At 36.1% G+C, this 23,283-nt stretch overlaps 1 long non-coding RNA gene across 1 annotated transcript in view; it reads right to left on the bottom strand.

The window, feature by feature from the left end:
• Positions 1–21,536, bottom strand: part of LOC140610883 (uncharacterized) — a 36,595-nt gene extending 15,059 nt beyond the window's left edge. The window contains exons 1-2 of the long non-coding RNA XR_012012348.1: positions 21,479–21,536; positions 16,791–16,888 (exon numbers count right to left, since the gene is read on the bottom strand). This is a non-coding gene — a long non-coding RNA (uncharacterized lncRNA). The remainder of the gene's footprint in view (positions 1–16,790; positions 16,889–21,478) is intronic.
• Between the last annotated feature and the right edge of the window lie 1,747 nt (positions 21,537–23,283).

Consider the following 23,283-nt stretch of genomic DNA (forward strand, 5'->3'; position numbering starts at 1 on the left):
CATAGTAGGGAAGAATGGCTGTTCCTACTCCAAACTTCTAATTTCATTCTAATCGAGTCAGATACATCCTCTGATCTTTACATTAGTAATGCCCAATTAGCAAGGCCTAGAGTAGAAAGTAGAAGAAAAATTGGCAATTCTAGGCCACTCACAGTAAAATCACTTAATCTCATTTATTAGCAGTTTTGCTAACCCACACTAAAATGGATAAATTGGAAGTTATTATGGGGGGAAAAGTGAGTCAGGGGCCACAGTTCCCAGATAACCAGTTTTTGAAGCAAGGTATGTTACTTAAGATAATATAAACTCCTTGCTGCCAGTGACAGTGATTTGTCTGAGCACCCAGAGCAGTGCCTTATACAAAGTTGGAATTCAACAGAAGTTCACCCAGTGAATGCATTAATAATATGACACCCTGAATTTTCCATTCAAAACATAAAGATATTAATATTTTGTCATATTTGTTAAATTATCCATTCATCGTTCATAGATACTCTCTATTGTGTGACAATGTGTAGGGGCTGAAAAGCCCCGATTAATTCTGAGTTTGATGGATATTTGTATAAAACTGCATTTCTAGGTATAGCCTCAGGCCAGGCATCTGAGCCAACATTACCATCATGAGTAAAAGTTAATTCTACTCTCTTATGCCCTAGTTTTAGGTGCCATATCCTCCAGGGAGTGAGACTGGGTATGCAAATACCTAGCTAAACAGAAAACTGATAGCTGATTTCACTGAAATGTAGCATACAGCACCTAAATAACTTTCTCAAATTAAAAAAAAAAAATTCTTGAAAAAACGGGTTAAAAAAAGCAGTCAGGAGGTTACTGTATTATGCTTCTGAATGCAATTTTTCCTATAAAGTTTATTGCAAAATACTACCCTGATGTAGTTAAATCCTTCCCAATGGCATGAGTTGTCATTTGCCATGTAATCTACTAAAGTAGAAACTTTTACTGGGGGAATAAGAAAAAATAAAAAAGAGGCAGTTTTTATTTAATCCCACTAACCAACATTATTATAAGATGATAAAAAAGATGGTGGGGGGGGGATTGAATTTCTCAGAAATACTCTAGTAATAAATGGGTCAGAATGGGATGAAAAAGGGGGAAAAAGACAATACCACTCTACTTAAAAAATGAAACAGACGGAAATTCAGCAGGAGTTGTTGTTAATCAAAAAGCACCCACTTTCCAGCCCGGCTGCAAATTTTCATTTGCAGAAAGCTCAAATATCTCTGAAATTGATGCTCTGAATGAAAGGTGTGATTTCAGAGAAAACTTATAGCTGTCCTATTTCTTATGCAAGGGGACAAAAATCTTTTAATTTCTATATTCTGATTCCCCCACCAGATAGGAAGTGACACCTTTATTTACTTAAGATTAAAACAATCATACTTCTTAGCAAAGAATATTCATCTTTCATAAGCTAGTTGCTTTTAAGACATAAAGAACATCTTTTCAATAAAAGAATAACTAATTGGATGTATGCCACATGTATTTTTCCATAAATATGCTGCTAAGTATTTTCTACCTCATACAATATGCATTCAAGTTATCTTGTAGACACAATTTATTTTAAAGGGAGACTCCTGATTAGAATTCATAATTGTTTGCCAGTAAAATGAAAGTTGTATGTTAACTAAAAATTTACCTAAGCTGTTACTTCAAAAGTCAAATGAATAATTATCCAAAGATTAAAAATAACGCATAAACATCTCACTGTGAACATAGGGGTGCAAGAAATGTCCTGTCTTCTTTGGTTCCACAGTCTAACTAGAATAGATAAGATGACAACAGATTTTATATATATATCAGATATATATATATATATATCAAGTTAAGAAAATATAGTTTCACGCTTAGTAATGTATTTCTGAGGAAGTGCTGTCATCCCAACATTTAGTGTTATTGAATTTATTTAAATTCAAATTGCACTTCAAAACTCAGTACATTTACTTTTCCCCAGCTTTAGTGAGGTGTAATTGACAAATAAAAATTGTATCTATTTAACTTGTATAATATAATGTTTTGAATGAACTATGTATACATTCTAAAGTTTTCACCACTAGCCAACCTAATTAACATATCCATCATTTCACACTACTATTTTCACCCTCCTTTCCTCCCTTCCTTTCTCCCTTCCTTCCTTCCTCCCTCCCTCCTTCCCTCCATTTCTTCCTTCCATGGTGAGAACACTTCAGATCTAACCAAGTTTCAAGTATATGATACAGTATTGTTAACTTGTTGCCATGGTAGAGTTTCCATCTCCAGAATTCATTTATTTTGCATAACTAAAAATGTTGTACCCTTTAACCAACATCTCCTCATTTCCCCCACCCCCTGCTCCAGGCCACTACCATTCAACTCTCTGCTTTTATGAATTCAATTCAATGCTTTAGATCTACATACAAGGGTGATTATGCATCATTTATCTTTCTGTGCCTGGCTTGTCAATTGGCATCCTGTCTTCCAGTTTCATCCATGTTATTACCAATGGTAGGATTTCCTTCTTTTTTTTCTAAGGTTGAATAATATTCCACTATATATAATGAAAATTTATTAAATTTATAAATATATATTCCTTATCCAGACATCTATTGATGGGCTTTTAGGTTGTTTCCATATTTTGGCTATAGTGAATAATACTGCAATGAATAGAACACAGCTTGTCAAGATCTTGATTGCAGATAAATTATAAGAGACTTTATAGTTAGAATAAACTGAGGGTTGCTGGAGGAGAGGTGGATGGGGGGAATGGGCTAAATGGGTGACGGGTATTAAAGAGGGTACTTGTTGGGATGAGCACCCAGTATTGTATGTAAGTGATGAATCACTAAATTCTAGTCCTGAAACAAGTACTATGCTATATGATAACAACTTGAATTTAAATTTAAAAAAAAGATCTTGATTTCATTTCCTTTGTTTCATTCCCTTTGGATATATACTCAGAAGTGGGATTGCAGGAAGATATAGTAGTTCTATGTGTAATTTTTTGAGAAACTGCAACACTGTTTTCCATAGTAGCTGCACCAATTTACATTTCCACCAACAGTGCACAAGAATTCCTTCTCCATATTCTCACCGACACTTGTTATCTTTTTTTTTTAAGATTTTATTTATTTGAGATAGAGAAAGAGTGCAAGTGGGGGCTAGGGGAGAGGGACAAGCTAACTGTTCTGAGCACAGAGCCCAAATTGGGGCTTGATCTCATGACCCTGAGATATGACCTGAGCCAAAATCAAGAGTTGGAGGCCTAACTAACTGAGCCACCTAGGCACCCCGACATATGTTATCTTTTGTCTTTCTGATAATAGCCATTTTAACAGGTGTGGATGATATCTCACTTTGGTTTGATTTGTATTTTCCAGATGATTAGTGAAGTTGAGAACTTTTTCATATACCTGTTGGCCATTTGTATATATTCTTTGGTGAAATATCTATTCATTTTTCTTTAATCAAAGTCTTACTACATTTGTTTCCAATTCAAAAAGTGCTCTTAATAGTTCAGGCTAGGGTGCCTGGGTGGATCTGTTGGTTAAGCATCTGCCTTGGGCTCAAGTTGTGGTCCCAGGATCCTGGGATGGAGTCCTGCATTGGGCTCCCTGCTCACTGGGGAGCCTGCCTCTCCCTCTGTGCCCCCAACCCCCACTTGTGCTCTCTCTCTCTCTCTTGCTTTCTCTTAAATAAATAAATAAAATCTTAAAAAAAAACCCTTAAAAAATAGGTTAGGGCCTCTCAGAAGATGTTGCACTAACAATCAATGGTGAAAAACTAAGAAATGCCTTTGTGACAAAATAATTATATCTGTTTAAACTTTTTTCCAACCTCAGTTCTATCTATGGCAATTAATTTCCACATTCTTTAACAATAATGCTACCCTTATTAAAACACTGAAGAAAACCTGTATATAGGAAAAACATATATTGGTATGTTTTCTCCAAATTTATATGTAGATGAACACTGGTTAGAAAACATTTTAAAAACTCATACATCTTAAAGATTAAGAAGTAAAAGCTATGCTCATTGTCTTAGCTATAAAACACCATGTTTTAAGTTCTTCTGTTAGGTTCTTCAGGCTTTAGGAAATCAAAATTAACATGCTTTTCTTTTCTTTCTTAGTTCTGGCTGCTTTGGCTGTCTGAGTGGGATCCTTTGATGTTGCAGGAATGTAAGTTTCAGATGTAACTCTTATTCCTACTTGGAACATCTACCTTCAAAAATTCCATTAATACACACACACACACACACACACACACACTTTAGAAACTTGAAAGTTTAAAGAAAAAGGAATCACAATATTGTATTTACACTTCAGAAAGAACACTAAGGGTGATCCATTTTATAACCCATATCTTTATTTTGTAGTATTTCATCTTTTCCTCAATTCTCTTGTTTATGAGAACTGCTTAGCAGGCTCATCTATAACAAATCCTGAAAACTCTGCTAGACACCCAGCCCCAGGATCATGTAAAGTTCTGATAAAACTGAATGAAATCTTAGACTGCTTCAGAATTGATGTAATTGCACAAGATCACTCCTCTAATGTAGCTTCAGAACTCAAGACCCTCGCCTGGGCCAGACAGAAGTGGACCTCTTGGTATATTTCTGGCTTCAAATGGGTTATCTTAGATCTTTTATAGAATAAAATTATGCTAACAAGTCATTTTGCTGTCTATACACAAAGCTCGATAGTCACATAAGAACATTGTAGAAATTGAAAAATAATCCAGTGGTGGAACATAGAATATAAACTTCAGAAGTTTAACTGCAATGTGCTCTCCTAAAACTTGATTATATTCTGTGCTCATAGGTGTCAATGTATAATTAATTTTATACATGGTTTTGCTTCAGTTGTCCTGTGATCATTTGATCCAATGTTCCAAACTTTCGTCAAAGAATTATCTTTCTTCTCGGCTCTGCTACATTAATACTCTGAGTTCATTGAGTTTAGGGTGGTCAGATAAAATAAAGGAAATCTGGTTAACTTTAAATTTCAGAATTACATATGGTGGAACTATGACCCAAACACTGGGTGGGCTATCCTTGAAATATTTGGACATACATATACCAAAAATTAATCTGAAATTCTATGTCACATGCTTCTATTTGCCAAATCTGGCTACCTTCACTGAGGCACACCATATTCTGGTATCCTCTACTGTAACCCCACTGCTTCTTACTCCACATTTACCCTTGTGTTGGGTACGTGACATTAGTTGCAAAATGTTGGATTGCTTGGGGCAACTGCCATAGGTACGCTAGAAATTATATCTTTCTACTATAGTTTTTTCTGAAATTGAAGCAGAGATTCTATCTTTCCCTTTGTCCACGAGAAGAACCATCCTGCCATGGTGCCAAATTCAGGGCCTCCTCCTATATATAGCCTGTGGTGAGTTGGTATATTTACCATCCATTACTACTGACAGTTTTACCACACTTGATAGAATATTTAATAAAAAGGACATTTGATCATACATATTTTTCATCAGGTTTATAATGCTTTTCTCCTTATTGAACATGAGGGCAAATGGATACATGATTAGTAATTTTCAACAACAAGCTGATATCCCTAAGGGCCTGATTCATGTTAAAATCTGGATAGATTGAAACTCAAGAATATGTCCTCAACTTTTCTTCTGGTGTGAATAGTTTTTATTTACCAGCCTTGAAATTGTAAGTATAACCAAGAAACTGACATCATGCTGCACATTTGGATGCATTTTTACCTATGTTTTGTTTAATTCATAAAACTATCCTAGTGAATTAAGTAAGTAGTGCTTAGTATACAGAAGAGTTAATTTTATTTCTTAAATTGAGAAGTTCATGCCTCCTGGCTTTGCTCAAATTCTGTGTTGGTATTCACTTGGAAAAAGCAACCGTAGCTGAGCAAATAAGATGAAAAAAGCAGTGTTAAACTTGTCAGCACAAGGACAGTTCTGACATGAAAAGCACATATTGACTTTTACTCTGTTAGAACATTAGAATTAACATGACACAGTGTTTCTTACCTTACATTTACCCTCATGTAGGGTTATATGAAATTTGTTGCAAAATGTTAAAGATTAATAGGGCAAAATTATGGAAAGATTTCATTTCACAAGGCTTTCTTTCTTTAAAGCAGTTTCAGAATTCATAGCAAAATTGAGAGGAAAGTACAGTGACTTCCTTGTATCTCCTGCTCCACACATGCACAGTCTCCCCTGTGATCAACATCATTCACTAGGTAAGACATTTGCTGCAACTGAATCTACAATGCCAAATCATGATCACCCTGAATCCGTAGCTTACCTTAGGGCTCACTTTCACTGTTGCATATTCTATGGATTTGGGCAAAATGTATAATGACATGTAAATAAATATCCTGATAATATACAGAGTGCTTTTTCCACCCTAAAAATCCTTTGTTCTCTGCCTATTCATCCCTCTTTGATATCCAACCTTTGGCTAGCACTGATCTTTTCACTGTCTCCATACTTTTGTATTTTCCAGAATGTCATACACATGTACCATATGTCATGGCATGTCATGTAGCCTCTTCAAGTGGCTCCTTTCATGTAGGAATATCCATTTAAAGATACTTCCATGTGTCTTACGGCTTACTAGCTCATTTGTTTAGCACTGAATAATATTCCATTGTCAGTATGTATGATAATTTATTTATCCATTCATCTACTGAAGGATATCGTTGTTGCTTCTACATTTTGGCAATCATGAATAAAGCTGCTATAAACATCTACATGCAGGTTTTTATGTGGATACAAATTTTCAGCTCCTTAGGTAAATACCAGGAAGCATTATTGTTGGATCATATGATAAGAGTATATTCAGTTTTGTAAGAAAGCATCAAACTCTTCCAGAATGGTTATACCATTTTGCATCCCCACCAGCAACGAATGAGAATTTCTGTTGCTCCACATCCTCAACAGCATTTGGTGTTGTCAATGTTCTGGGTTTTGAACGTCTAATAGGTGTGTAGTGCTATCTCATTGTTCTTTTAATTTGCATTTCCCTGATGACATATGATGTGGAGCATATTTTCATATGCTATTTGCCATCTGTCTGTCTTCCTTGATGAGGGGTCTGTTATGTTTGGCTCACTTTTTAGTCAGGTTATTTATCTTCTTATTGTTGAGTTTTAAGAATTCTTTGTATATTTTGGGTAGCAGTTCTTAATAACATGTGTCTTTCGCAAATACTTTTTCCCAGTCTGTGGCTTGATTTTTCAATCTCTTGATTTTGTCTTTTCTGGTTCAACCATTTTCTCCACATAAACTCATATGGCAGAAGGGGCAAGACAGCATGAATCCCATTCATGAAGACACTTTCTTCATGAGGTAATTACTTCTCAAAGGCCCCATTTCCTAATGCCATCACACTGAGCACTAGGATTTGAGATAAACTACAGAATGGCTTGGGTATTGCCATTCTTTCTTGAAAGGTGTTAAGTACCCCAACATGTCATTCTCTAGTCAAACCAGCCAAAGCTCTAATGGCTCTTCCAGTGTCTGTCCATAGCCACCATGCATTTCCCTCTTTTTAAGGCTCAGTGTAAGTGTATATCTCTGTGACTATTGCCTGATAGAAGTTGGAATATCCTGCCCACTCAGGAAAAAAAAATTCAGTACTAATCATTACAGTGTGGTGAACCTGAGGTTACTGGCCAGATTAACTAGAAAGTCCTCCCACCCAGAGGTAAGGCAACAACAGCCAGCGCATCAGTTGGACAGCAGTTTTTTAAACTCCTTTGGGGCTATTTAAACTGTAAGTATCTCCTCAATTTCTCCTGACTAATAGTCAATACACCGAAAGATCATTTATTGCCAGGTTGACCATCCAGTTTGATGGTCCCCATGGACGGATTCCCATGGTCTTCCTGCAAATCCCATAAATCAGCTCATAATAACCTCATCCTGTCTTTTTCAGGAAGCCATGTCTTTGTCACCATTCTATCTGATGTTTTTTTTTTTATTTTTTTTTAATTTTTATTTATTTATGATAGGCACAGAGAGAGAGAGGCGCAGAGACACAGGCAGAGGGAGAAGCAGGCTCCATGCACCGGGAGCCCGATGTGGGATTCGATCCCGGGTCTCCAGGATCGCACCCTGGGCCAAAGGCAGGCACCAAACCGCTGTGCCACCCAGGGATCCCCATTCTATCTGATGTTAATTACACTAAAAGAAGTTGCTATTTAAATGAATTCTTTAGTGAAGTTTTGGTAAAACCGTCTTTCTAATCTGCTTCTTCAAGTACAACTGTTTTAGTTGTAGTTTTTGTTTTTGCCTGTATCAGGGATACATAAACTTGAAATATATCTGTAGATGTTCTTAAAGATCATCTCCCTGAATTGAAAAAATACATTTCAAAACTTTGAGAATTATGTCACATTAAGTACATCTTATCACATTGACTTCTTTGAGAAGAAAATGATATGAAACTCTTGGTCTTGCCACATTTCTGAAAAGTGAGGTACATTTGGAGCCATTATCAATATTATTGTAAGTAATATATTGTTCTTAACAGAATGGGTGAATATGATGACTAGCCAAATCAACGTCCTATTGTGTAGGTGCTGACTGCTGAAAAGAACATTAGTGAGTTCTTCCCTCAGAGTGGGGACACTTTGTCAAAGATGGTGCACACATCATAATATGAGGTACTGAGAAGTGCTAGGAGAGGACAGAAATGTAATTTTCAGCTCATCATCTGTCCACTGCTACTTTGGGATATAATCTCTGTTTCTCCCTCTTCAGCTTGCTTTCCTACAGGAGACTTAGGGTCTTTCAGGATGTGGCTCAGCCAAACAAAACCTCTTCTCCTGAAATGGTTATGTGAGTAAGGAAAAAGTGCAGGAGCGAGATGTTCCCAAGATCATTTCCTGTCATTGTCTTTGGCTCACTTTGCTATAATGTTCTGCTATTGACAGATGATTGCAGATCTGTTATAAATGTCCGTGCTTTAGTTAAATGTGATCTGGGGGTATTCAGTGTCTCCTTTGTGAAATGACTGTCTGATGTGTGTGCCTCTAACCCCAGCTTAAAACCATCAAAAGGAGAAAATCACAGAAACTGCCCACTTTTCCCATTTATTCTGTGAAGTTGTGTTCAAGTGGAACATGAAATTGGCTGGGGGGAAACAAGGTCTTTTAAAGATCTCCTCTCTGTCTTCTGTATGAACATATCACCATTTGAAATAAAAAAGGACAGAGTTATAAATATGATACTCTAAGAATACTGAAGAGCCAAGTCAGCCAGTTGTCTTTGCAGACAAGAAATAGCATTATTATTGTCTTGTTGTTTCCTAAAAATATAGTCAACCTACAAAGAGCAGTCTGCAGCAATAGACAGGTATGAATGATGCTTATATTTGAAGAAAGATTGAGTGGGGAAGACATTGTAATCTTCTCAGGGCCTTTTCAAACTATGAATCCACTTACCCGAAGTTCCTATTATTTGTACTTGTAGCTGTGAGCCATTGCTGTGGATGAGGGGTGTGAATAATATATCAAGTATTATTATATTTGAAAACATTGAAGTCTTTGTGAAGAATGTATAATTTGAATTAGGGGTTCTCATTGGTGGTGGGTTTGGGGGTCGGGGAGCTCATGTCAGAATCACCTGGGAATTTCTTTTAAAATTGCAAACGTCCAGTCTTGACTCTAAACCTTTTGAAACAGAATACCTAAAGGTGAACCTTGTCATGTTTGTTTGCAGATCATACTTCTCTTAAAAAGTATTTGTTAAATTTAAGAAAAAAAAAAGATTTACCTAAAAAAGTCATGTGTCAGAAATATAATGAATGTCTGCTTCAACCAATGGTGAGCTGGGAAAACTAAAAACAGGTGCAACTCTATATGAAACACAGTAAACTTCTAAAAGTTTCTATAAGCTAATAAGAAAGGGAGGAAGAAGCACCAAAAGATGTCAAGAAGAGGAGAGCCACACAGGTAAAATGAGAACTCAAAGCAACTTTGCTGAGGGCACTGGCCTGTGAGTAGAGGTGTTTGGTGGTTTAGTTGGGAAGATGGTGAGTGAAATCTTGGGTCCCATCCAAGTGGAAAAGCTAATAAGCAGCACTCCCGCCTTTCCATATGACACCCCAAGGTACATGCTTTGGGTAAGGGCAAACTGGAGTTGAATGTTTTACAGGGTTTTGAGCATTGTTTTGTGCACCTTGGAAAGTCTTTGGAAAACCTCAAATCTTGAACAGGGATTAGAGTTGTCCTGAAATAATATCCCTAAGGAATCAATAATAGCAAATTCAAAATACAAAGTAGAGCCTCACATTATTTCCACAAATATTTCTTTTGTAATTTTGTCTGACACAGGAAAAACTAACTAGACACATAAGAATCATTGAGTGAGGATCAGCAAAAATAAAGAAATAGATTTACAAAGAGTGTGTTAAGAGAAATTAAATGTGATTTTGAATATATATAAGTAGAAAATTATAAAAGGAGACAATGCAGATTAAATAAATTTCAAATAAAACTGAAGAAGGAATGCAAATTTCTGATGAAAACTCCATAAAGGAGTTTAAAAACTTATTAAACATGGCTGAAAAAAGAATTAGTGAGACATAAGCTAGATCAAAAGGAATTTCCCAGGGAACAAAGGAAAAGACAAAATAATGAAAAATTAAGGAAGCTGGGATGAGGGACATAGAGATGAAAGAATATCCAGTATTATTTTCATGAAAGTCCAAGGGTGAATAAGAATAGATGGGAACTTTGCTCTGAAGCCAATACTAAAAAGTCTACTTCAGATGGATGAAATTTGATTTGGTAATAACTCTGGCTGAAAAAACAAAAAAATTAAAAAGAAAGTGACAGATGGATAAGTCTAAAGTAATTTAACCGCATGAAATAACACTTTGTGGTATTTAACAAATATTGAATTAAAATACACACCCCAGGGGTGCCTGGGTGGCTCAATCTGTTGAGCATCCAACTCTTAATTTTGGCTCAGATCATGATCTCAGGGTCCTGGGATGGAGCCGTGTGTCAGGCTCTGCCCTCAGCTTAGGATTCTCTCACCCTCTCCTTCTGCCCCTCAACCTGTTTGGGCTCTAAGTAAATAAATAAATAAATGAGATTTTTAAAAAGTAAATAAAATAAAATACATCGCACTAGTAGTAGGTAAGTTAGAAGGAGATAAATCGATTAGTGTTTTCAGTTTCTTGTATTATCTTGGGAAAGGTACAGATATCGGTTAACATTAAATTTTGATAAGTCGAATAGCAGTCTATAGCTTATGTAATAGAAACAAGCATGTATAACTTTCAAACAAGAGAGTGAATAAGTACAAATATAGTAATTTTTTAAAAGATGTGAAAGAAGGTAAGGAAGGAGAGAGACAAGATACACAAAACAAGTGGCATATACTGGCTTTAGAAAACTTGCTATAAATTATTTATAAGTGATCTCTCTAAAACACAAGGATACACAGAGGCTAAAAGTAAAGTGGTAAAACAAGACATGCCAAGAAAATGCTAAGCAAGAAAGCTAGTGTAGATATATCACTAGCTGATAAAATTGGCTTTAAGGCAAAAAGATTACGAGACATAAAAATATGTCACTATGTAATGAAAAAAGATACATCTTCACCAGAAATATAAAGCAGTTTTAATACCTTATTCTTCTAATCATATAGTCTCAAAATATAAAAAGTAAAAATTTATAGGACAACAAGGGAAAAATAAACCACTCTTAAACTGTGGTTGGAGATATTACCACACATCCAAACTGAGAAAACCAGTGGAGAGAAGCTTTCAGTGAGAACACAGACATTTGAAACAATAAAATTAGTGAATTTGATCATCTGAATGAACATATATGGAAAACTACCACCCTGCAGACTGTGTATGTTTTTCTAACACGTGTAATATTTATAAATTTTCATGCTGTATGGAGTCCGGAATGGCAGCAAAATATTGGCTGACCTTTATAACAAGGCCACATGTCAAATGATAGGGAAGAGAAAGGAGTAGTACCACTTTTTAAGCTTTTGTAGTAATGATATCAGAGATGAATTTTCTAATATCAAAACACTTGTTGTCTTGGAGAAGTTGCATGTATTATGACCTTGTTCCTCTTAAAAGACCGAGTACATTCTTGAGTAGCTATGACTTTTATCTCAAGTACACATAGACACCATGCTGCTGAGGATCTCATGGCCATTCTCCTAGCATGGAATATGTACCTATGCGCGCGCACACACACACACACACAAACACGCTTACAAACATCACATAGTATAACGTTATCTTCTTATCTCAGACTCAGAAATAGTTTTCACTATTTCTCTTTTAACACAGTTTTAATGATTGTGTTTGATTGCTCACTCCGATCACTAATCATCCAAAGAATGATCTTGTAGGATGGAGCTCTTTGCGAACATACTTTCACCACTTTTTATATTTAAGTAATGGCTACTGATCATGATGCCCTTATACCACTTCCTCTGATGTTTCTCATTTGAAACTCTGATAGCATCTGGCCCATGTACAAACTCTGCGTAGAAGTCAGTAAGGGTGTGGCAACAAAAAGTTAAGGTGTTGAATTGTGTTGACAGATGGTTTGGATTTTCAATTATAGAAAGCAAGGAACTAATGAATGGAGAAGGTATAAATAAAAGGTTACTGGATACAAATATATTTTTCAGAAATTGTTGCTTCTAATAATAGAGTGAATACACGAACATGAATAAGATAGAAAGATAATTCAAGCAAAAGCCATTTTTTCCCCCTTGTAGCATACTTTGGAAGTTGAAAGTGACATTTAGACGTTGAAAGTGATATTTTCCTCTAGGAAACTTCTAAAGAGTTTGAAATATTTTCCTCCTGGAAGAAATTTCTTCCTTAAGACCTAGAGTTTTTTCCTTTCTAAGAAATACTGGTAGTAGTTCCTACTTTCAGTTAAATCAATTCAGGCCAAGACTCTCCTATTCCCTTTTCCCCCTCCCACTCTTTTTCTTCTTCTTTCATTATGTGTCAAGCCTAACCATTATAAGCTTTATGGTCACCTGATTCATTGTTATAGTTTGATCCAAATGTTCCTATAATCAAGGAGTAAACCCCATTATTCTATTCATGGAAATTATACTTCTGCACAGGTAGAGAAAAGGAAAGTTGGGGATTGAGTAACCTTTGGGGTTAGCAGGTGATTTTCAAAGATCATGCCATAGAAGGATCCTTCAATTTGTCTTCAAGGTAATGCTTCTAGAAAGCTCTGACTAAGCAAGTCAACTTCTCTGAGTCAGTAATAGTCTCTCATTTTGCAAAACAGCCTTGAAAGAAATTTTACAGGTTGAGGATTTACAAAGAAGGGACTTGGGAGAGACCAGGGACTAAGGAAAGAGCAGAGGGTTCTACATCAGAACATCAGGGTTTGAACTCTGTCTTGTAGATTATATGTGTTTGGGGTAACACCTAACCTCATTGCACCTCATTTTTTTTTAATCTGTAAAAGTAATAATCTACAGGAGAATAAATCTAAGATAGTGTGTGTACAGGCACTGTATAAATAGTGGAAATTTTTATGAGAATGTTCTGAGTGATAAATTCCTCTTTCTTGTTAGCCAATCTTTCTTTAGTGCTCATAGTTCTTTGTACATACATCAAATATTGCTTCTGTCTTTTGATAGAAACAAAGATAATGGTATCTACCACAAAGGGGCTCTGTGATGATTAAATGGGGAAAAAAAGTAAAACTCTGCCCCATGATCCTGGCATATGGCCAGTGATCATCAAATTCTAGGAATGGTGAATGCTGCTTCCTGCTACTATTATAGTTATGACACATATTTTTGTTATTTACACATTTCTGTTTGTGTGTCTTGCTCTGTGGAGACAGATACCATGCATCATTCAGGAGTGTTGGTGAACCTTATTTTGAGTTCTGGGGCAAGTCTCAATTCTTTCAGTTATGGTTTATGGCTTATTGTGTCCTAAGCAAGAATAACCTTCCCTAGGAGGAATCGGAATTGCTGGGACAGAATGCAGTAGTTATAATAATTGGCAGGCCCCAGATTTGCTGAGTGTATCCAAGCCACATGGCCCATCTCCAGGCACCGTGCAGTTCAAGATGTTCAATATTTTAGCCATGCAGGAGAAGCGGGTGGCAGGATGATAGAGCCCAGTGCTTAATTGTTTTTATATTCTTATTTGAATGCAAGCTGAGTTTCAAAGATAGACATCCTTTCATATCAACAAAGGACAGATTTCACGGACAAAAATGAATGCTAAAACCACCACCTTAGAGAATCATTGCATTGCAAATGCTTCATTGATGCTTGATTCTGTTTTCTATCAGCTGTGGAACATTTACAAAAGCATGGGGGTCATAATATAATGTTTTGGCAGAATGCTATCTATCATCTCCTCCAGGGACAAGATGCCAGTGAACACAGTAGATTCTACTTTAAGCTACACACAGAGGCCAAATTAGTCACACTGCATTTGGAGGCAAGTTTTAGTGAGAACGTTCTTATTCAATGTTGATACACAGAAAGAATGTAACCACAGAGATATTTTTGCTTGACTATAAATCACTCCTACAAAGCCAATCTGACCTACAATTCTAAGATTTCACATTAGTCCCGTCAGGCAAAAAAAAAAAAAAAAAAGCTTTAATATCAAGTTTAATAAACATATCAATACTAAATTTTAAGGTGGTGTTATATATTTGCTTGTATTATAAACAGAGGCTCATATGTAAGCTCACACGTGCATACATGCACATTTTAATTTTCTGCATTATGCCAGAATGATTCATTCTGCCACCAAAGAATTTATCTCATAGATAGAAAAAGAAATGAAGAAAGAAAAGAAAGAATGAAGAGAGAAAAAGAAAAAACAATTGCTTACACAGTAAAATGAGAAAATAAGAGGTAAAACTCAGGTTTGAATAGTACAATGTTTTAAATAAGGCTTGTTTTTAAGCTAACATATGTATATGCCGCAGAGAGATATTCTGAAATGCATACATATCCAATGATGCATCAATTGATCAAATGGAAGCATCAAGTCTCAAGAAACAGTACTTTTGTTTTGCTCTCTCTGTTAAAATGTTTTCCTTTTTGTTAAAGATGAATGAACTGCTATAGGATTATTTTAACTCTAAATAATCCTGTAAAACAACATAATATGGGTTATCATGGTGGACTGCAATAATAGGCTCAGATCTGTTATTAAGTACTGAACAATTAATTCAGTACTCTAAAAAGACCAGGGAGACATTGTTTGGCCACATATAATTATAATTAATATATTTATTGAGGACCATAATGTTTTATGAGCTAGAGCTATTGAGATGCTTTTGTAATTATGACCCCCCCCCAAATCCCTACAACTGCCTGTGTTTTTAAAAATAAAATTTCTCTTTTCCCACTGTCCTTAAAGATATACTCCAGCAGAATGGGTATGAGACTTGTAACAATCATTTTTAAGAAGCTAACCAGGTGATTATGGCCATCAACCCCAGTTTAAGGAGTCATAGTTCAAATACAATAAAAACTGTTCTTTATGTACATAGTATTTTTCTGTTAGCATTGACTTTTTATACAGTCCCTCTGGGAGCAAGAATCCTTCAGTCACTTAGTGTCACTGGGTGTTATTCAAACCTGTTCTAAATTTTTCCAAGCTTCACTCAGAGAAAAAATGGTACCAACAAAGTACAGCTGATCCTCATTTCACAGATTCTGTATTTGTGAAATTGCTTCCTTGAGAAAATTTATTCATAGCCCCCAAATCAGTACTGGTGGTGCTTTTATGATCATTTTTGGGCAGGTGTAGAGTGGTAAAAAATTTGAGTCACCCAACACATACCTTCATAGCAGGGAGTGCACACAGCTACACCCTGCCTCTTGCTTCAGCTCTTACACTGTAAACACATGTCCTTTTCTTGGTTTATTTAGCATTACTTTTTCTCATTTTTGTGCTTCTGGTTGGTGATATGCACTTAAAATGGCACCCAAATGTTCTGCTGAAGTGCCGTCTAGTGTCCCCAAGCTAAGAAGCCTGGCTTGTCACTCGTAAAGAAAATGCACATATCAGAGAAGCTTGCTTCAGGCATGAGTTATAGTGTTTTTTATCAGGAGCTCAACCTTCATGAACCAACAATATCTATTATAAAGGTGTCTTTAAACAAGAACATATATAAAACAAGTTTATATATTGATTTATAGAGAAAATGAGCAGAAGCTCTCAGGAACGAAACCTTACATTTCCCTTGGGAGTGATGGTTCCAGATTCACTAATTCAGTGTTCATGACTAATGAAAATCAACTGCATATGTCAAATAAACTTACTTCATATCTTAAGTTCATCTAAATATAATTTAATGGTTTGCTGGTGATTCTTAGAGACACTCCAGTATTCAAGAAACACAGTCCAAAGAGAAATTTATATAAAACTCTAATTTGCACTTGAATAAATGTGTATTTTCATCTGTAACAACTGTGCATGTACAACTTTAAATTCATCTTATTTAAGCAAGAACAGTATTTTATTTTTATAACTAGAGTAATAATCGTTATCATCAAATGGTAACAATATTTGTTGAAAAATTGCTAGGTATTCAGGATAATATATAACAATATAATAGATTTTTCCATTTAATCTTTGCAACAGTTGTGGACATTATTATTAATCCCATTGTGCAGGTGAGCACATTAAAACAAGAGGTTTGGAGATTTGGCCCAGGCACACTACTAGTGAAAGACAGGTCTAGAGTTATATATGCATTATTTAAAAATACACACATATATTAAGTAGTATATTGGAATACTTACTTGTTCGATGCCCGTCACCTTAGTAGACTGGAATCCCAATGAAAGAGAATCTCTAATTTTCCTTGTTATGTTGGCTTCCTTGGGGTCTTGTGTAAAACCTGGTGGACAAATACTCAGTATGGAATCACACTCATACTTGGCTGTGTGTTGTGTCTAAAGCAGAGTTTTAGCCCATTATAAGTGCTCAGTGTTACCTTATTGTCACAAAGATAAATAAATCCTAGGAGCATTATACAATGAGAAGAGTATGTAGTCATTTCTCTGGCAATAAATAGCATTGTCAATACTGCAACCAATCACTGAATCAGTCAGTCATGTATTTGATCTATAAAATGAGAAACTGTTATATGTCCCTTACCTTATCTGTCCCTTATCTCTCTACTCAGGATACTTTGTGAATATTAAATGACATACTGTTTGTGAAAGCAATTTCAAGGGCTCAGAAGTATGAATTGTCCTTTTCCACCTCCTCCTACAATAGTGTCTATCATCTTGTCATTGTTTTGTTCAACATTTAGAGTTTAGTGATTCCTTTTCTGATTTAAATTCAAGTATAGTTCTACATATGTCAGGCTTTCCTACTGGTCTTGCTTGAATTTATAAGATTTGAACCATTTTGAAGAAATATCATTAAAATTTAAAAGAGGACTTGCAGCAATTTGTATTTTATGTTTCTTCTGAGTTAATTTTAGCCTAATTTCTCACGTCATTTTTGATTACTTCTCACTCAAAGCACATCTGAATCTAGGGCTAATTACGTCTTTGATCAACCATCTCAAGAAGAGATTGAGATTTTCCTAGCAGAGGACCTCCCTGCATCACAATGAAATACATTAGCAATGAAAAGCAGTGATATTTTATTGTTCTTTAAGTAACAATCAATGAAATAAAATTTTTTTAAAGATTTTAAAAATTTCTTTACAAATCCAACTTGAGTTCATGAGATGACACTTAAAATTCTGGCTTCATACTCTCCCAAAGTAGATAGTTTAGCTTTTCAAATGGCTGGTAGGAAAATTTAAGAGCTACATTTTAGATTAGAGCAATTTATTTCATTTTTATGATGTGATACATTTTAATTCTTGATCAGCTCAATGAGAAAAGAGCCTTCTGTGAAGCATTTACTCAATAAATATTGATGTAGGTTGATTTACAACACTGCCCTGTCAGCTCTTTATGTTTTAGGTAAACAAATTTAAAATGCTAAAGAATTAAAGGATGTTAAAGAATTTTACTTCGAAGAGTATGCTTGTTTTAGTTCATAGGCCAGTTGGCTTATAAACAACAGAAATTTATTTCTCACAGTTCTGGAGGCTGGCAGTCCAAGACCAAGGAGCCAACAGATCTGGTGTCTGGTGAAAGTCCAATTCCTGGTTCACAGACACCCTCTTCTCTGTGTCCTTACCTTACATAGCAAGGGAGCTCTCTGGGGTTTCTTTTAAAAGGACACTAATTCTGTCATGACCTAATCATTTCTCAAAGTCCTTACCTCCTAATACCATCACACTGGGCATTTGGCTTGGGTATATGGATTTTGGGGGGATACAAATATCCAGTCTACAGCAATGCAGGATATTTAATTGTCTTCTTTTCATTTTAATTTATATATCATTTGGTAGATAATACTAATCTCATTTATTTTATTTTATTTTATTTTTTAAGATTTTATTTATTTATTGAAAGACACAGAGATAGAGGGAGAGGCAGGCTCCATGGGGAGAGTCCAATGCAGCACTCGATCCCAGGACTCTGGGATCAGGACCTGAGTCAAAGGCAGACACTCAACCACTGAGCCACCCAGGCACCCCTATTTATCTCATTTATTATCATTATCCTGCTCCTCATGTTGCTTTTCCTGTGTGACTAGAGAGAAAGTAACTGAGTTTGAAAATATTTTCCTGTCTCAGCCAAAAAGTTCTTATCCTCCGTTATGTCACTGGTCAAACACAAATTCTAAAATAGGAATATGGACGGGGGAAGGGGGAGTTGGTGGTGGTGTAAGTGTTCTAAGCACTGGATGTGGTGGTGGTGGTGGCACTTCATCTCACAACACTGTCTTCTTACATCTAATGTGAGACTTCACAGTTGTACTTATTGATTTACTTGTATGATTTCTCTCTTAGACCATGGCTCATCTAGTCTTCCCATTTCATGATGTCATCATCAGGTTGCACTTCCATTTAGCCTGTCTTTTAGGGTCTAATCACCATATTTCTGGTCACTTCTCTTCATGTGGCAATCACCTGGCTCAGTCAGCACACAAATATTCTCCCATTTAACCCCACAGAATTCGATGTTTAGCAATTCCAATCCAATTTGGTTACCTGAATTCAGTCATTCTATGAACTAATGCTGTTAAGTAGCAATAAGTTAAGAAAACATAGCTCATGCCTTCCTGGAATTCATGCTCTGTTCATTTCCTGGATCTTGTCATCACCCAATCCTCTGCCAGTTACATAATATTGGTCTAAAAAATATGGCTCTCCAACTTCACCCTCCCATTTTCCTCATTATCCCACTTTACTTTTAGTACATTAAAAAAAAATTCATTAAGATATGAGAAACTCAAATTTTTCCTTTTCTCCTAGTCCATAACCCTTTTTTTGTGGATGGTTAAGAGAGATTCGGAAGCCATAGCATGGAAAGTGAGAAGTCATTCCTCTTATTGTAGAAAATACCAATGACAAAACCAATTTGTTCAGAGAAAAGTTGTACAAAAGAGAGGTTCTACTTTTTCTTCAGTATCAAGGCAAGGGATTCATGCTCTTCCTTCTCGTGCTGCTGCTTCTGTTTCTTCTCTTACACTTTTACTTTGACTACTTCTACTAGCTCGATAGAATTTATTGAGGGCTCTAGGAGCCTGGTGTTTATCTGAGAACTAATGGATATCTTCACACTTAATTCTCAAGAATAACTCTTCTTAGGGTATTTCCTGGGCCACCCAGTAGCAATATCACCTGAAACTTGTTAAATGCAGAACTTGGGCCCCAACCCAGCCCTACTGATAAAGAAACCCCAGGTGTGAGATTCAACAATATGTGTGTGTGTGTTTTTTTTTTTTTTTTTTACCACTGAAGAGATTTATATGCACACAGTGAATCTTGAGAACCACTAGATTACAAAATCATTAAGTTCCATTCTAATTCTGAGATATTTTGATTCATTGCAGAGAGATGTAAACGACAAAGAGCTTAATATGTTACTGAGGTTTTAAAAATGTTACCTCTATCATTTTCTTTCAAAATCTCTGCAATAGCTCTTAATTGCATCACAGAATATGCAATCCCAGTAAACTTGGGCAACAAACAGCATCATTTTGCTTTCTGAGCTTTTGAAACCACTTACCCTGATTGTACTTTTTACTTTCATACAGGTGAGATAACATAAATGCTCATAATGCTGACCTTTATTTGCACAACAAGGACAGTATACATTTTATTTTAAACCCTAATATGGTCTCTTAGATATCAGATAAGGTCATACTTTGGGGCTGGCAGTTTTAAGTAACTGAAATAACTTCTTAGGTGTTTAATTAGAATTTTTAAACATGACATCTAGTTAAGATAATTCAAAGGAAAAATGGACTCTAATTAAATTTTAGAATGCCCAGTTGAAAAAAAACTTTTTGACATGTAACTTATTTAAAGTTAGGAAACTCAAACTTGTCTAATCTCATGAAAATGATAAAGATAAAATTTGTTTTCATAATTTAAGAAGAAAAAAATCACAAAATATTTTATAAATAGTTTTTCCAAGCAGATTTTTACATAGGGAGGTAAGATGGTAAAAAAAAATAATGAAACTTATTGTTAGACATTTGGAATTCCGATAAGTTTTGTTAGACTCATATTTCTGACTTCGGTCATACTTATAACTAAGTGAGATACAATAAAAACACAAAGGCTATTTTTTCCCCTAATTTTTGTCTTGATTAGGACTGAGAAATGATGGAAACAGAGAAGAGTACTTTCTGAACAAATGTAGTTACCACTGTCTCATATTATAACTGAAATAATCCCACCTTTAAAAATTAGGAACCTGGTGAAGAAAACAATTCCAGGATTTCAGGAAGATTAGTTTAAAATTAGATGCATTAATTAACTAGCATTAGTGACAATCGATAATTTAACCAATACCTTGAAGTTATGTCGGCAGATCTCTAAGAAAATAAATTTACATATATTAGGGCTCATTCTAAAATTATTAACATATCAGGACTTTGACAAAAGAGCATTTAAAGACTTAGAAAAACAAGGTCACAAAGCTTGGACATCCGAATGAAGCTACCTATGACTTCACAATAAGCTCTATCTTCCTAAGATTTCATGCGGAGCTGTAAGTGGCTATGACCAATTTGAAATCTGATTAGAGCCTTTGGCAATGACACTTGTCTGGTATCTCACTGGCCTTTAGCCATTTGGACTTCAGGACTTCCTCCGCTCCTGAAGGCTTTTCCATTTTGAGTGCAATTTTTGTATGTCATTCGGCCCAGCTGCAAACACTTTGTCTCACCACAGGGTAAGACCCTCAGATCTGATGTGCTCATCTCCAATGAGTCATGATGTGGGAAAAGTCCAAGAAATTTCCATTGTTAAAAGGGGATGGCATAGGACTGGAGGCCAAGCCTTTTCCCCCAATGATCAGGTCACTGTTCACACAATAAGGACTGAAAGGTACCAACTTCTTACCTGGAAAGACAGCTGGCCCCTGGACACAAGTCCTCACTCACTGATGAGACAACCCCGGTGGCTCACCCAACACTGCTACCCAACACTCCTTGCATCACAAGGAGGATATGATTCCCAAGGCCCAGAACCTTAGCCCCTCAGTCACAGAGCTCTCACCCCCAGATAAATGAGAGGACACCTTTACATTCAGAGGCTATTGGGTCAGAAATTTTGGCCTTTTTTGTAACTTTATTTAACTGTGAAGGTTTTTCCACTTCTTCATTTGTTTTAAAATAATTCATAATAGTTGGTTGAAGCCTTTTCATGATGACTACTTTAAAACCCAGTCAGTGACTCTAACATCTGATGTCTTTCTGACTTAGGCATCAGTTGTCTTTTTTTGTTGGCATTGTGCTTTTCCTGGTTCTGGGTATGACGTTTGCTTTTCTCTTGTTTTCTGGACATTCTGAATGTGATGCTTGGGGACTGTTGATCTATTTAAATCTGTCATTTTAGCAAGAGTCCCTCTATTCAGGGTTAGCTTATAGGTCTTGACATACTCTTTAGGGTTTGAATCCAGTAATGATTTCATTTTCAAAGGCCTTGCATTATTATTCTGTTATGCATCATTCCTCTGGTGCCTCTGAGGCTCCCATGTCAATCTCTCCAGGTACATTGGGTGGGGGGATTCTGGTTTGCTTTCTGTTGCTAGACAGGTCAAGGAGATTCTGGTCTTGCATTGTTTTTTATTATTGGGTGTAGGGCCTGGGGATATCAAGCTAGCTGGTGCTATGAGTGCTAGCAGATAAGCCACCCATGCCACTGAATGTGGAACTGTGATTATAGATCCCTGTCCAGGTTGACACTCTTTGTAGATAAAGCCACCACTCACCTAGGTAGGGTGGTCCCTATCCACTGCTGCTGTGGCTGGTGGGGCTTATTTGTGCCCAGGTAGGGATCAGATGTTGATCACTCCACTAGGTTCCTGCTGGTCTCTCCTTTCCTGGTACTTTGTCAGGGAAAAAAGCCAGACACAAATATACAAAGTTCTAGAAAATAACAAGTCTAATCTGCAGTAATAGAAATCAGAACAACAGTTGTCCTGGGGTGAGGGTGATATTGGCTGGTGAGATAGGAATTAATTAGAAAGAGACACAAGGGAACTTTCTGGAATGATGGAAACATTCTGTCTCTTCATTAGGATGGTTATACGAATGCATCATTTGCCAAGACTCATAAAAATGTTTCTAAAAATGTGCATTCTATTATATGTCAATTATATCATCTCTAAAAAGTGAGAAAAGTTTATATTAAAGTGGTCTGAAAACTTGGCAAGGGTCAGATCTTGAGTGGTTTAATATGTGGGTGAATCAACTAGGTTGTTCAGATTTTGTCCTTGTGGTGATGGAGATACACTGGAGTATTTGAGGCTGAGTTGTGCTTCAGTAAATTATACATTTCAAGGAGGTAACTCCATGGAAATATGGAGCCCACTTATTGAGCTCTCAGCAAAGTCCAGAAGAGAAATGGTGAGAACCTCAGTGAAGGGACAGCCATGTGGTTTGCGAAGGGCAAGATGTCTGGATGATGTTAAATGGACTTAGTTATTCACTAGATGTTTAAGATGGAGGAAAAGGAGGAGTTTGGATGTCTCCTAAGTTGTAACTTTGGGTCAGCTGGTAGATGCTGTACTGTCATTGAACAATGAAATGTAGAAGGCAGTGCAGGAACTCAGGAAATGAGGGAGGCATAGCATTTCAGGGACATCAAAATCTCAGTAATGAAGACAAAGGCAGGATCAGAAGGGGGTGTGTTTGTGTATGAAG

The sequence above is a fragment of the Canis lupus genome, chromosome 1 (genome assembly GCF_048164855.1).
Source record: "Canis lupus baileyi chromosome 1, mCanLup2.hap1, whole genome shotgun sequence".
NCBI lineage: Eukaryota > Metazoa > Chordata > Mammalia > Carnivora > Canidae > Canis > Canis lupus.